Raw genomic sequence first — 16,702 nt, 5'->3', positions numbered from 1 at the left:
TAACACTGGTCTTCGAACTTCCCCAGATTGTATGATGGGCGTTGAAGTCGCCAATTATAATGCATGGGTGATACGTTGCTGGCAGGATACCTTGTAGTCTTGTACGGTCGACGAGTGTTGAAGATTGGGCGAGTTGGTTCGTCGTACTTGAACTGGTATAGCGCATTACGGGGAAGAAGAAACGGCCGAGCAGACCGACACAAGAGGACAGAGCGCTCTGTCCTCTTGTGTCGGTCTGCTCGGCCGTTTCTTCTTCTCCGTAATGCGCTATACCAGTTCAAGTACGGTCGAAACGACTTGACGGAGAGAGGTAGGCACCCACAACCGTGATGGTGAGTCTCATTTTCACTGTTATACTTATATATTGATTGTCGTCGTCGGGTGACACAGGATGATGAATGTAGGTGAGTTCGCGGCAAATAAACATCAGAACTTTGCTATTGTCCACAGTTGTAGACGACATGAATGACTCATAACCAGAAAGTCTGATTTCTTTCTGTAAATTTGGCTCGCAGATGACAATGATGGGGAACTTATTGGTTTACACGAACCGACGGAAATCGGCGATGCGTGACCTCAGTCCTCGGGCATTCCATTGAATAATCGCTGCCTTTCGGACCTCTTCTCTGAAAGACAGTGGCTGGTGAGCCATTATTTACTCAAGCGCTGCGAGTACTGGACTCAAAGCGTCCAGTAATTGCAATGCACTTCTTGCTGACGGTGTGTGCAAGTTGCTTAAAGAACAAGCGGATGGCGTTAATTAAGGGTCGCAAAAGAGCTATCACTTGCTGATCTGTGTTCCGCAAGTCCTCCATTACAGCAGCTGACTCTGAAGAAGACGGCTTCTGCTGCGGCTCTTCTGAGCGTTGTGTACGCGTCAGTGAGGCCACTCTTCTGTAGAGACTGGTCTGCCCCTTTGCTCTTTTACAACGTCTGTGTTTGCCGTGCTGTAAACTACAGCTGGCGATCTTTCCTGATGCGTCGACTTATCGCCTGAAGTTGGCGCTCTCCGACGTGAAGACCTTTGACGGCGACGTCGTCTTCACCGGATTTTCTCGGCAGCTTCTTTGTGGGTTGAGCTGCCTCATACCATTTGCCATAGAATAGAAAATTCTTTCTTTATGAGCGGACATTCTTTCGAAGAAGCCTTGTGAGCACCCTGACAGTTAGGACACTTCAGTGTGGTAGCGCTACAGTTGTCTTCCGCATACACTTCGATCAATACGCAGAAAATGCAACATTAAATTTACATTTACCTCTAAGTCAGCTACTGCGCTGTCGATCGTAGTGACAATACATGCGAGGATTAGGTCTATGCAGCTGCGACTCCGAATGCAGGTTGGGTAGAGCTTCGACTCAGGCACGTACTTGCGCAGCAAGTAGTATGCGATGGCATTTATTTAGAGGTAAGCACATGTATGTGCGCTTTGTAATTGGTTTATATACGTTTATAGCATAGGTCAGTATTGCGATTAGTGTACTTGAACGCAGAATTGTAGCGTAAAACTCAGGTAGTTTGGGACGAACTATTCATCATGGTCTAAATTGTGTCCGAAAGGTATGCGAAGTGTACTTCACCCGCTCCTAGCCGCATATAAAAAAAGCATAAGTCCCTGAAGTGCTTCGAGGGGCACGACATTTTCACCGCAAGATCGCGCGCGGACTACTCGCCTGTCGTTCGACTTTTTGTTGTTTTGTTTTTCATGAGGCCTTAGTTTTTTTAGAGCGCACAAATATGGGAACGTGGTGCATTCTTCGTGCCACTATAACCAGGAACACGCCTAAGCATAGGAAATCGCTGTGCATACATATATACACAAAAGATCCCAAAAGTTTTCTAAGATTTGTTTCCGGAAAGAGTGCCGCTTCCCGCCTTTGGTGAACTACCAGCTAATATATGCTACTATTGTGTGTGGCGACACTCACTAGTGGCGAAGATTTTCTAAAACGAAGTCAGTATTGTTTACGCACTGTAAATTTGATTTTATTTGGCCCAAATAATGATCATAATGGCAGGGCTAGTTGGTACGCTGAACTTTTGAGTTTTGTTTGCTTAAGCGGAATAGTGAAAAATCAGAAATGTGGTGATAGGAGCCGTGATCACATTCTTAGAAGCCACTGGACTGGACGTGCGTCTGTATAGGTGCCCAGCCTAACAAGACCAGGTTCTTATCTACCTACTTTACCATCGCCATTCATCACTCTTTCACTCCCCAGTCACCATTTCCTAGTTTAGAGCCGCAGGTCATTGCAAACTGTAGCTCAAGCCAGCCTCTCTACATTTCTGTAAATAAATAAGCTCTCGCTCTCCCCCCAAAATCACCGCTCCAGCACTCCGTACAAATTGTTAACCAGTTAAATATGAAACGTGCGGCCCCGGCGTTTAGCACTGAGTTCAAGCCGATGTGGCACTGAAACCTTTCATAATTGTTGGTTATATGTATGTTCGTGCTTCTGAATGAGGTTAGACATACGCCTGGCTTAGGTTTACCACAGTATTTATTTCACAAGCTGCACACATGCTTCGCATGACCGCGGTAATGGAGAAGTTTAGTTTAGCACGCGCAAGGTGGTACGTGCGCAACGGCTAGCGCGTTACGTACGTAACAGCTGATAATATTTCCTAAAGTATTAGTTTAGCGTACGCGACAACGGACAAATGGACTGTGCCTAAGCGTCAACACCTTCGTCTTGAAGTGCTACGTGGCACCATCTAGTGACTAGCCAATAAACTACTATAGCGAACCATTGTTGACACGAGTTAGGACATGAAGCATGAAACTGCGGATATTCCGGGCGTTGAAAGACGCCCCTGTCAGCTCCTGTAATTTCACAGTGATACCTGTCTATCGCACGGGGTCCGTGACCATATTTAAACTCCTCACGTAAGTAAGGAGCTCCAAATCGACGGCAATTATAAAATGCATGCGGGATTTACTTGCAGCCATGACCGCACTGCTGCTTGTGTCGCCGTTGGTCGCGGCCATCTTGGATTTCGTGCTCTCACCAGGGGGAGATCTTGCGAGAGTCACTGCTAAGGTACGTAACGGCTGTAGAGTACGCAACGTGAGAGCCAAGATCTAGTGTATGCATCTCTCGCGTGCGCGAACGCACGCATCTCTCTTACGTACAGCACATGCGCAGCCATGCTCTCTCTCAGGCGATGCGTGCGCTAGGCCGTTGCGCGCGCTAAACTAAAACTCTCTAATATGGTGGAGTGTAATGAGCAGTAAATGCGTTTTGCGATGCGTAAATCATATTGTTTCCTTAAACCACAGGCGCTCACAGACGTTGGAACTAAAGCCAAGGTGCCAAAACTACCGCCGAAAGTAGCGTTCGCCCCGGCGAACGCGTTGCAAGCGCCTGACGTTGTTGTTGCAAGCGCCTGAGTTGTTTAAAGATCCTGACGTCGCAAGCCAACTCGGCAGGGAGCTTTCAGGAGAAACTTGCGCACAGGCTCGGCCCCGCGGCTGCGACGATGTCCCTCACAGCACAGCCGATGGCGCGCATGCTTGGGGACTACGCCAAGATCGACATAACTGACAGAGCAGCCAGTGGAGACCGATGAAGATACCGCTGAGGCGTATTTTTGTTTCTTCCAGTCGTATAAAGCTTTAGCTGAAAAAAAAGAACGAAAAAACATACAGATAAGGAAAGAAAAGAAGGCAGTGACGTTATTAGTGTCCCCTTGTGGCTCCTTGTCTTTATGTTTCTTTGTTTATACTATTTTGCTCAAACTTCACAACTGAAATTGCAGCATGTGTAGCATGCGAACAATGCAAGAAGAAGTGTGGTTTCCGAAAAGGGCAATTTTTTTTATTCCATTATCCACAGCACCAGTTGGCCTTACAGTGGGAGAGCATTTACAAAAAGTAGATTACAAAAAAGATACAATGTCACATCTTTCATAAATGCACTTGACCGGCCAGAGGTTGACTGTCCTGAAGGTCTTATAATAAATATATCTTCAAGGGACAACACACAAGAAAATAAACAGCCGTAGGCTGAATTTCAAACTTAGCGCCATCTTTCGAGCCCACAAACAAGTTGCGTGTGACATGAGCCTATGATATAATATGCCAGCATTCGAAGTTAAGGTGTGAAATGTCAATACCACTTGTGCTAACAGGCCGTATACCGGAAATCTTTGAAAGCAATGCAATACCTTGTTATGTGAAGAGAATAATAGATCGACTGGTCGATCACGTACGTGCTTTGACACATTGTTAAGTGGTGTGCGCATATATAATGATGCATTTCAGTAGCTCTCTGAGCATATAACACTGTTTCAGTTCTCTTGTTTCTAAGCGTGGCATGCTATCTAGGACGGAAGAAGCAAAAAAGCGCACCCCTTACCTCTCGTAAAAAAGAAAGCCGTCGTCCTCAATCGTAGGTGCTTTGTGAAACAAATTTATTTAGAATAGCAAAATTGCTATCTGGTGCACATTTTAACAATTAGTGAACCACATGTCAACGTATTTTTGATAGTAAAATGTATAACGTCATGTTACTTTGTGAAGCCAGTTTCAGTGTTTTCAAAAGGTTATGACATGTTGTCGTGAAAAAAAGTATTTCGCTTCATGGCATGTGTGTTTTGCCCCTACAATAAAGCGTGGCAGCTTGAGCTAGTTGGTATGGCATGACGATAGTTATAGCGCGAGAACAAAACGACGACACAGAGACAAGAAGGACACGAAAGTCTTTCGTGTCCTTCTTGTCTCTATGTCGTCGTTTTGTTGTCGCGCTGTAACTATCGTCATTCAATGAAGCAATCGTAGCAGAAGAAATCAGTGAAATTTTAATAACACTTTCTTGAACAAAACTGCTACGGCCACAAGCCGTTGAAAACCGTACTTGTTAGAAAGAGCATTCATTTTTAAAGACAGATTTGTGTTAAACGTTTTAGCTAGTGTGAACGTCACGATGTTTCTTCGTTCTTTTTTTTACTGCTGAAGGCATCCCAGTATTACTTTGCTCTTTGATCTCTTTCTGAGTACGTCTTAAGCTACATAAGAATTTTAGATTCGAGTGCATGGAATTAACCTTCAGAGGATTGAGCCAATTATTAATAATGCAGCTGTTGGGGTATTACGTCCAAAAACGACAGTTGGTTACGAGGGTAACCTCAGTGAAGGGCTCCGGAGATTTCAGTCATCATATAAGCTTCAACGCTTAGTTAAATGAAGGTACATTCGCCTCTATGTATTTCCATCTATCTAAATGCTACCAGCATGGCCGAAATCAAACCCGCGATTTTCCAGACAGAACTCTAGCATCATAGCTACTACACCACCATGGTGGGTCGGAAGCAGTTCATGGCGGGAGCCTTTGACTTTGTTTATCTTTAGGTACGACTGCACATCGTCTGTCTGCGCACTGCTATCCGTTCTTCAAATGCCATGAAAAATGGGTTGTAACATGAAGTGGTTCAATGGGTGGGGGTGATGAGGTTACCCTTTGGCCCATCATGTAAATTTGTACAGCTGTCTCTTTAAGGCTTCAGTTGATTAAGTACTTACGGCACTCATGGCTTACTAGTCCTAAAATTCGGCAAGCCTCGGTGAATTTCGGCCACTGGAGTGTATTTCACAGCAAAAATGAGCACACGCTAAGCAGCTGACGGGAGTGAACAAATGTGAGTGACATTGTCCTCTTTCTTGCCGGTCATGCTATCTACTGTAAGGTCCCAAGAATGGCCTCAAATCTTTCAAAAGAAACCTGTAAATAACCCTACTCGTGCTTTGGTCAGGAGCACCAATAAATCGGCATATTGAATGGGACCCTGTTTTTCGAATATTCCTCGTCCCATGGGCACACTGCAAACCCGGAAACAATTAAGCCTGTAGAAAAAGAAGTAACACGCCAACTAAGCTTTAATTGTCAAATTAATCAAAAAGTGGCATCCCGCACGAGGACTGTTACTTCCGTATCAGTTACTAAAAAGCGGGCTCTGTCTTAGGGGTACCCCTTATAAAGTAGTAACAATGCATAGGCTGCTGATATTTACCGTAGTATAACCAGCTCCTTTCAAGAGCTTGTGAAAAAAAGGCTTACTTCCACACAAACAAACATTCCTTTTGATCACTTATGTAGAGAGGAATTTTCAGTCTTATAAATTAAAGAAAGAAACTGTGACTGGTAAGTAGATATATTGATTTTTCTCCATAAACTTGTATTTCAGTATTAGGTGGACGTGTATATATATATATATATATATATATATATATATATATATATATATATATATATATATATATATATATATATATATATATATATATATATAAAGAAACAGGCTGCGGCTGCGAGAACAACTGATCTAACGTAAGCCCCAACCTTCTGATCTTCAATTGCACATATATCACCAATCATGGCAGACCTCTGGCACTCTTTGCTGTATTGCTCCCTTTTGAAGATTGAAGACACCGCAGTTCTTGATCTTACACTCGATGTGCACGTGCTTCGCCAGTGCTCGCACAAAGTTGCATGGAAGGCAGGACTGTATGATACAGTGTTATGATCACTCATGACAGAAATCATTTTCCCGAGTGATACTCTGTTCATGCGAAAGGGACTGCCAATGATGTCAGTTTGACATGACAGACAATAATACTTAAGTCTTTGGATTGCAGCGTTGTCACCAGTGCGTCATCTGGATGAGAATGTTAGCGGACACGTTCATTATGTAGCATGGGACAAACAACGCAGCGGACGTAAACAGTAACCTTGCTGTACTGTAAACAAAAAAATATACTGCTTTCTGTCATCTGAGAAGATATCCACAGGGCTTGGCGTGAAGTGAAGCAGAGCGTTGGGAAAGTGTTCCGCAGAGAACTTGTGATTCACTGAACCCCTGTGACAAAACTTTCGTGTTTGTGGCCATATGGTCGTGCTTAAAATGTTGTTTAACCGTTGCTCAGAACGCTTCTAGAGCTATTACTGCGCGACCTTTTCGACAGAAAACTGTCGTAATGGTCCAGTGAAGGATAACAGTTGCTTATATATACTTTGCTGAGCATTTATTTTTTAACTGTCTTAGCTGAACATAAGCTGAGTTTAGGCATCGAGAAGACGCTGCGCAGTCTGCTTTGGTAAATAAATAGCCACCAAAGGCAAGGGTTAATTTTGCAGAATTTTGTCATGTCACAAAATAAAGCTATTTTAGTCGCAAAATAAAGAACTATCTGGAGCGATCTTGCTCTTCTTCGCAGGCGAGAAGGAAAAAAGAAATATCTTGACAGGCCTGTGCAGAACACGCGCCACAGTTGCAGCGAAAGCTGGAACAGAGTCCTTTCCTGAGCACTTTGTAGACTATCTCGGACAACTATTACAAGTAGGCATACAAGGTACCCACTAGGCCAGCCATCACTTCAGCTTACAAGAAGTAGCGAAGCATCCAATATGACACCGTTTTGTATTCGAAAGTTGAGCGAGATACCTGCTACCATATGTTAGGCATTGGGCGCACCTTGTTTTTCTATAGCTGATTACAGTGAGGAATTATGGCTGAGTCTTATATAATGAATTAGAAACATTGGATGACCACTCGATGCGCAATTCGCATTGTGTGACTTCTGGTTGTAATTATACTCTACTACGACGCTACGTTTTGTATGTTAACATAGTTTCTTGTCCAACATGACAATTCGCAAGTACGCGCACTAGAAGTCACAGTGGACACGTAGGTGCAATGCATAAAATCATGGCCTTACTGCTGGTGCAGCATTTGTACCTCCGTGTGACTAGAGACGTTCCAAAGCATAAAGTATAGATTGAAAATATTACTGGTATTTGAAGGCTGAATTATTACAGGTGTAATGTGCATTCGCTTGGCACTTGTTTGATTGGCAAAAACGCACGGCACTGCAAACAGTACAGAGGCCGTTTGTCTGCGGTCTTTTAAAATATTACGTACATTAAACAGTTCCATGAAGGAGGCTATGAAAGACGCACGTCATGAAATGTTTGTACCCACATTCCGTAAAACGAACTCTACATTTTAGCGGACTCAGAGGTAATAAGAATCACGGAACGAGAGCAAACAAGAGCAATAAAACTGAACACTACGACACCAGCGTCGTAGTTGCCCGCCGCCGGTGTCCAAAACCACACTGCACAAAAGTAGATATAAAACCTAGTACCATTCACACGGTGGAGCTTGAACCCGTGTTGGCTAGGTGCCAACCCAGTATTCTACCTATGTGTCACGCCGGTGCTTGGGACTTGTTGGTAAACTTGTCTTAGGCAGACTTGATGTCGGGTAATAAATCGCGTTATTACGACTTATAAAGCGTTTTAAAAAGGGAAAGAAGAAGCATGCGTCACACAATGCGATTAGCACATAGAGTTGGCCTTCCAATGATCCAACCCATCACAAAAGCTTGTTCTTGTTACCTTATTAACTGTGGCGAATACCCACTTCAGTCATAATTCCTTATCGTCGTCAGCCACTGCATGAACAATTAGCGCCAACTTCCTTGAGAGTGTTTAGCGGATACCACGCTTCTCAGAAGAATGAAGAAGGATAGCACAGCAAATGTCGGCATATTTCTCAGAAATTATAATTATTCATTCCGTAGTGAGTACCCAGCAAGTGTGCTTGCAGCAGTCAACCAATGATTGTTTAAAAAGAGATCTGAAAGGCCGCTCTTCTAGTTTTCGCTGTGACTGTTCTGAGCCTTCCATGCAGGCCTGGCGTTTTTTCAAATAGCTTTTTTTGCCTGGCCTTCTGGATTCAAAATCAAGTTGTCATTGCCTGCGGAGAAAGGACTCGGTTGAGAATTGCAGTTTTTTAAGCTTTAATTCAGAGTGGGCTGGACAGATCACTATGAACAACATCGATTTTCTCGGGACTCCTGTATGATCAAGATGTCGTTCAGTTTTTAGGAAGTAGTGCCACAGCGTGATGCAAATGTACCATTATCCGCAAAGGATTGTAGAACAGCACCAATAAATATGGCCCAGAGTTCGTGCGTTGCTCCATGGTGTTAGCTCACCAAATCTTTTTTACTTTCTCACTGTGATTCCTAAAGGCAGAAAATGTTTATGCAATAAGTACTAGGTTCATGGTAAAAGAAATCTACAGCGTCCGCAGGAGGGACCAAAAAGAGACATGTCAAAATAAGACCAGCACAGGCAACTCAAAATTGAAAGCCAGCCCTAGCCCTGTTTCAATTTCTCCCCCTTTGTCACCTTCATTGCTCATCGTAACACCTTGCAAAGTAACTAATTACAGAAGCGATTTCACCGTGAGTTGACCGACAGCTAAGGCATTAAAACAACATGTTTCGTGGACAGGTTCTCACGTCTGCTCATGAATTGTTTTTTACAGATATTCAATTAGAGTTTTAAACTTGAGAGGCAGGTCGATTCTTATAAATTGCGCTATAATGTGTGGTCGGGCGTGAATGAATGTGTAAACGATATTGTAGCAGCCTTACAAGTCTCATGAATTGGACAGGGGTGGTAACCATACCAGCAGCTGCATGTCGAAGGAACTGCTTCTTCTGTGTAGGGTAGAACTATATTGTAGAAGGCATGCGCACATTGGCATTAGCTTTATGCTAAAGATATCAGCTTACTTCAGCCAATATGGTCGATCAATGGCCATCACAGCAATGAAGGTTGGAGCTGAGGAACGTCGGCAGTAGTTAGAACAAAATATCAGTTTGAGCTGAGGGACGCCGGGTGTTGTTTGAACGAAGTATCAGTAAACGCTGCCCTTTGAAAGGAGGCCTTTTCATAAGTCATCCATCGGTCGATGTTGAAGAAGAGTTGGAGTCGAGATTTTCGAAACGTAGAACTAACGAGCTAAACAGTGACTAAAATTTGAACACCGATATGAAAACAGACAACCATCACTAGGGAAATACCCTAGTCAAGGTCTGAAAAGTCACAATTGAACCAAAGCCATTTGAAGAGAAACCCTTTTATGAGCTATATCCACCATGTTGGTTACTGATACCGACAGCTCTATAATGTTGGTGGACGGTGCATGAATAGAAGTATTGATAACATTAAAAGAATATTGCATGAACACAGTCATGTGTGGAGTGCGCTACTAGCAAAAGATCTATGGGCCGACTGTTTTAGATCCCTTCTCTACACATTCCTACATGTCTAATATTAAAAGGGCAAGTGTCAGTGATTTCAGGCTTTCGTGACGATCCCTTACGGATGACGGTTACCTGTCTCGACTTTTGAAGGACCTGATTATGCATCCAGAGGAGAAAATGATTTGTGGTGTAGCAGTTGCGCATGTGTCTTCAACAAACAAGCTGCTTCCAGAATATATGAAGAAGGTTCAGTAATAAGCAAAGTTGCATTTGTTTGCCGAGTAGTTCCGTCACTTCGTTTTTCTGTTTCCTTCACTAAGATCTGTTGGCTTGTCTTTTCTGAATAAGTGTTTCTGCCAAGAGGAAAACTGACGAGCGCACGTCCGTTCCAGCAGGAAGGCACGCTGTTTTTAAGCGACAACGGCAAAGAGCTCGTTTCGCTGAATTTTTGTTGTCGGCATCAGCACTTTTAGTTGGGAAGCGTTGGCTGCGGCTGAAAATGTAAGTTTGATGCAACGAAAATGGGACCCGCAGGGCTTGTGCACTTTGGCCTTTTTTGTGGCGATGTATAGGTCCCCACTTTCAAGCGAAGGCACGCTTGTGATTGGGAAGGTGATAGCATGTGTATATGTGTGTGTGTGTGTGTGTGTGCGTGCGTGCGTGCGTGCGTGTGTGTGTGTGTGTGTGTGTGTGTGTGTGTGTGTGTGTGTGTGTGTGTGTGTGTGTGTCGCGCTCAACGCTTAAAGGTAAACTGTTCTAGAATGCGGATGACTCGGCAAAATAAGGACAGGGCAAGGGGGCCCTCACGATTTTTTGTTTTGCACGCATCTTTTATATGAGTTATAAAATTCTCTTTAAAACGGCACCAACATTAGTTATGCCAAAGTTACCACAGACTTTTGGCGAAATTTTGTGGTTCACTACAAGTGGAAAAAGGCAGCTCTGCAACTTGCAGATGTCGCAACATTGGAGGCTCATCGCTCAAAAACTGATGCATTGTCTTATTTTCTGTTCTTCTATTTATTATCTTATCATACACTCCTATTTTATTGCAAAACTAAGCCATTACTATTCTCGTCCTATGCAAACATTATACTTGTCCCGCAGAGTACATATTTAGAAAAGTTGCGCAACTTTATAATTTTAGCAGTTGCCTCTTGCTATTCTTGATTCCGGGCACATTGGAGGCCGCGGTGTGTTGAAGGATCCCCGCTCACCTCCTCTAAGCAGCGCAACCAACCTCTGAGCCAGTCCCCTCTTTTGGGAGAAGAAATAAAGTTTTGACCATGATAATGATCAGAGCTTATTTTCACAACCTACGCTGAGACAATGAAACTGATAATATTTCTTAAAAATCTACAAAATATTTTCGGTCATCAAACAAACATGCACCTACATGGCATATGTATTTGTTAAAAAATTACAAATTCTACATAATTGCGATGTTGTGAAAATTGCAACAGTTTAGGGTCACTTGTAAAAAAACAACTTACATAGATTTTGATGAAAATGATCGATATAACTTTTTCGGGGCTGATAATATTTGTGCCACAATATTATGTTGCACAATTTTATTTTAATAAAAAGAAGTGAGCCTGTTAACACCCATATACGGTGTTAACTGCAATAATGGTCTTCTAATAATAAAATATAATTTAGAAAGATACTCATTTCTTACCTAACTTTTTTTTCCTTAATATAGAGACGAGTGGCACGTATCTTGTTCTCTTTGGCCATTTAAATTCAAGAGAAAGCTGTACCTAAATTTTTAAGGCTCGTCTGTCCGTATCTACGCTGAGGCAGAAGGCATGCGAGAGTGCGTAAAGCAAAACCAGATGGTAATAAAATACCGGAAGCAAGACTGTGAAACAAAAGTACCTACGTAAGCTGGGCAATACGAGAGCCATTGAGGGAAAACACGTCGTCACCGTGAAATAAGAAACGCAACGTGGTGCGCTTGCAACAGTCGGACCAGGCAGGAGACAGCGTACCCCCTACCGTTGAAAAAGGGTATTCCGGGTGTGAACCGTGTCACACTCCGGGCAGTGAACGCGAACAAAGAAGTTGTGTTGTGTTTTATGTGTGTCAACAGTAGATTTTTCATAACATATCTGTTACTGTCGGTTTGCCTTCTGTTATTATTATTACCACAATTCTAGATAGATAAGCCAGTGTTTGGGGAATGCGTAAAAACCGTCTGGAAGTAGCTCAACTCAAAGCAATTTCAGTGTCAATACATCTATGGGACTCGGCTACAGAACTTTTGTTATTTTATTAGGCGCCTTCTCCCACTTAGCACCTTCATTCCAAAATTGCTCAGTCTTACATACACTATAGTCCACTGTATGGCCAAGAAAGCCTACTGTGGCACAGTTGTCAAGGCAAAGGTTCCTGAAATATGATTCAGCGTAGACCACTTAAAAAAGGCACAAGGAAATATCCTGTTTCAAAGAAATTTGCTCAGTGTGAAAGAATTGGAAAGTGACATTCTAAGTCCCGGAAGCAGACAAAGCCCGCACAGCGAAGAAATCTTACTTTTTGTGCCAGAAGTGCTTTAGGAAATATAAGGAAGCCACTGAGCGCATGGAAGGCGAATCCAGTTGGTGGAATGAGGGCGTCCAGACTACAGAGGAACTTAAGAAAAGCATTAATGCGATTGTTGGTGCCCCGTCAGCAGTGTCGCCATTGAAGCGGCCTCAAAGTGTGAAGCAATTGAAGATACTCTCTCACGCAAAGCGCAAGTAGGATGAAATTATTCGAGCTGCAATGAGAAACATTCACTCCGGTATTCGCACAGCATACGGCTCTAAAGACATTCTATCCCAATTGTGTGGTTTCGCCTGTGCCAGCTGAAAAGAAAACCTACACACAGCGTATATTTAGTGCGTATATTTTTGAAAGTGCTGCTGTCGGCAGTCCTTGACACCTTTAGGCCTAGCAATAAAATACGCGCAACGCTTCATTCCAGTGGCATAGAAGCACACTATTTTAAAGACCACGAAGTTAACTGCAGGGCAAGGTGCTTGGAGCATTTCGGAGCCATGTGGCACAGAAAAACTGAGTGACGCAGACATAAACGAAATTCTTTATTACTGCACAAGATGAGCTGAACTGTTCGAGAGAAAGTCCAAACAAAACGATGTGGTGCGTGAGTGCAAGGATGCAAAAACCGAGTTCATTGTGCGCAGTTTTATGATGCGATCACTACAAGTAACATACTATGTTTAAAAACTTGCGAATCCACTGTCAGTGGTGGGACTGACAAAATTCATAACTTTCGGCCGAAAATGGGTCAAATTCTCACTGCATAGGGAGATGCCTGTATGTGCATATGGTGCAAGTTTAAAGCTCTGCGTTATTGGAATATAAAACGCATCGGGTGTACACTGACGTCCGCCGAAGATGTGCAAGCGCTCTGCTTGTGCCCGCAAGCTAGCACCAAACGCTTCTTAGGTGAGTGCTAACAGTGTCCTCGGGTGAATGGTCTCAGCCTGGGAATTCTCGGCATTGCACTAGACGAAGAAATCGCATTTGCTAAATTACAATCCGAAGAACTAATTGGGAAGACCACGCTGCCCCCAGCGTTCATAAAGAAGTTGCAAATTGGGACAATAAAATGGATCCCTCATAACTACTGAAGGTGCACACAATTAAATGTCATACATAGACAAAATTACGGAGTTAGACAAGGAGAGCAGAAAGGTGGGTCTTAAAATTAATCTGCAGAAAACGAAAGTAATGTACAACAACCTCGGCAAGGAGCAGCGCTTCGAGATAGGTAATAGTGCACTTGAAGTTGTAAAAGACTATGTCTACTTAGGGCAGGTAATAACCGCAGAGCCTAACCACGAGATTGAAGTAACTAGAAGAATAAGAATGGGGTAGAGCACATTCGGCAAGCACTCTCAAATTATGACAGGTAGATTGCCACTATCCCTCAAGAGGAAGGTATGCAACAGTTGTATCTTGCCGGTACTTAGCTACGGAGCAGAAACCTAGAGACTTACAAAGAGGGTTCAGCTTAAATTGAGGACGACGCAGCGAGCAATGGAAAGAAAAATTGTAGGTGTAACCTTAAGAGACAAGAAGAGAGCAGAGTGGATTAGGAAACAAATGGGGGTTAAGGATATCATAGCTGAAATCAAGAAGAAGAAATGGACATGGACAGGGCATGTAGCGCGTAGACAGGATAACCGCGGGTCATTAAGGGTAACTGACTGGATTCCTAGAGAAGGGAAGCGGGTTAGGGGGAGACAGAAGGTTAGGTGGGCAGATGAGATTAAGAAGTTTGCGGGCATAAATTGGCAGCAGCAAGCACAGGACCGGGTTAACTGGCGGAACATTGGAGAGGCCTTTGTCCTGCAGTGGACGTAGTCAGGCTGATGATGATGATGATGATGATAGACAAAATAATGTCTTGAAAATGGTTAGATTGTTTTCCACTTTGACTTTGCCGAAACTTTGTTCATGGGACTTGCAGACAAGATGCAATACTACCATTGCAAAAGTGAACATGTTAGCATCTTTACTTCCGCATTACCGACAAGAACGCCAATGTGAAATTACAGAATAATTGGAGATGAAGTTCCTTACGATTCTGCATATGCTTGCTTGGCTGTGAGAACACTCAAAGACTATATTGAAGATTATGCTCCAATTTACACGAAACTAATTCTTGTGAGCGATAGAACAGCTGCCATTTCAAAAATCAATTCTAACGGCAATAGTTCGAATGCGTTGACCTTTTAACGACAAAGCTGCTTTTTCCAGCTACGGGGCACAGCGAAAATATGCGTGACGATGTCGGTGGGGTTGTGAAACCACACGCCACACTTCATAACTTGCCACTGAGGTTATTGCGTGCGCAACTTTTTTTGCTAGTATTAAAACTGGTAAAGTTTGAAATGTTTTGTTACTGCATATAAATAAGAGTGATGTAGAGACCTACAGAGAACTGAAGAAAGAAGAGTTGAAACTTGCAAGACGTGTTGAAAGGATTTAGGCAACTGAAATGGGGAAAGACATAAAATCTGACTAACTAAATTCCCTGCACGTAGCGCGGAGCGCTGATGCAGAGTAGTAAAAGCTGTGAATCTGCACTGCTCCGAATTTGCTTTCCAGACTAATATTGCTCGTTCTACGTGACACCAATAAACCATTATTCTGCAACATGAACGGACTTTTTGGTTCTAGTTGTTTCACAACTTCTCACACCTCATTTATTAGCCCATTACAGTGAAAAATGATTTAGTCAATAGCGTGTAGCTCGTGAATGTATTCTTGATAATCCCATGAAATGGTTACGTTCAAGTCACCTTTTGCAAATCGGAATCATCTTAGTGTCCGAAAATTTGTCGCTTCATAGAAGAACGTTGTGGTAAGTGGGCCGGTGAACATGACAACACAAAGGCTTTCATTATCACTAAAGTATAGGAAGATATTTGTGTGAAGTTGATTCCCGAGGAATGCTACTGTAAGTAAATATTGGTCGTCGTTAATAAAACAATCGGCAACCTGACTTTTTGTACCCACTTTTTCTGCCAGCAACTATCGAAAAATTGGTTCCAGCAGCACCAACACAATAGTAAATTTTCCCCATATTCTGAAACAAATAAGGATTAAGCCTCTCTTCAATTAGATATGCGATGCGATGTGATTTAAACTGGTAGATGAGTAAAAAGCTTTGCACTATGCACTACCAGCTTTCGTTTGTAAGTGTTATCGCGTGCCTGCCGTCTCAATGTAGCGTAGTAGGGACACAGAAAGAAAAGCCTTGAAAATTCATCATAGTAATCTTGTGACTCCAAACGCCCAAAGAGAACACCAATACGCGTCACCCGTTTCTGTTGCAATGAAAAAAAAAGTGAGATGAGGAGTAAATATTGCTACGGTGCAATGTGTTAATAAATTTATTTTATCATTGGATGGCCACGCATCACTGTTAAGACCGTGCATGGGTGTTTTAGTAGGCTTGATTTTCTTTCTTGAAGTGAAATAATGAAACACATTCTTGCATCACAATAATGAGGTGTCCCGATGGGGCATGTTTTATCATTTCTATAAAAATCAATGTAACTTTTTCAAGAACGACACTAAATTGTTTCACTTTTTTCTACTTAAAGAAATGCTCCCGAATTGAAGAATATATAACGCAGTCCATATGCATGATAGATGCATGCTTGTTTGCTTCATAAGAAAAAGCATTTTGTGAATTTCTGGGAAATATTTTAAGTTTCGTTGCCTGAGCGAAAGCAGTGAGAATAAGCCCAGAATCAGGAGTCAGCCAGGGGCAGTTGTGAAAATTTCAAAATATAGCAACTTGAAAAAATATCTTCTGCGTCGAAATCACTAACGTTTGCATAGGACGATAATAATGATGGTGTGTGTTTACAGAAAAAAATAAGATGTATGTTCACAATGCGTTAATTTTTTAGTAATAGGCCTCCAATGTTGCCGAATCTGATAGTTGCAAAAATGTTTTTTTCCACCTAGACAGAAGCACGAATTTTTCACCAGAAGTTCGTGGTTCATTTCGCATAACAAAGGTTCATTTCTTTAAAATGAGACATTTTCCCAGTGCATATAAAAATTTTGTGCAAAGCAAAAAAGTAGCCGGTACCCCCCTTCCCCCACTCTCTCTGGTCTCT

The sequence above is a fragment of the Rhipicephalus microplus genome, chromosome 3 (assembly GCF_043290135.1).
Source record: "Rhipicephalus microplus isolate Deutch F79 chromosome 3, USDA_Rmic, whole genome shotgun sequence".
NCBI classification, from domain to species: domain Eukaryota; kingdom Metazoa; phylum Arthropoda; class Arachnida; order Ixodida; family Ixodidae; genus Rhipicephalus; species Rhipicephalus microplus.
This window is presented reverse-complemented; position numbering follows the sequence as displayed.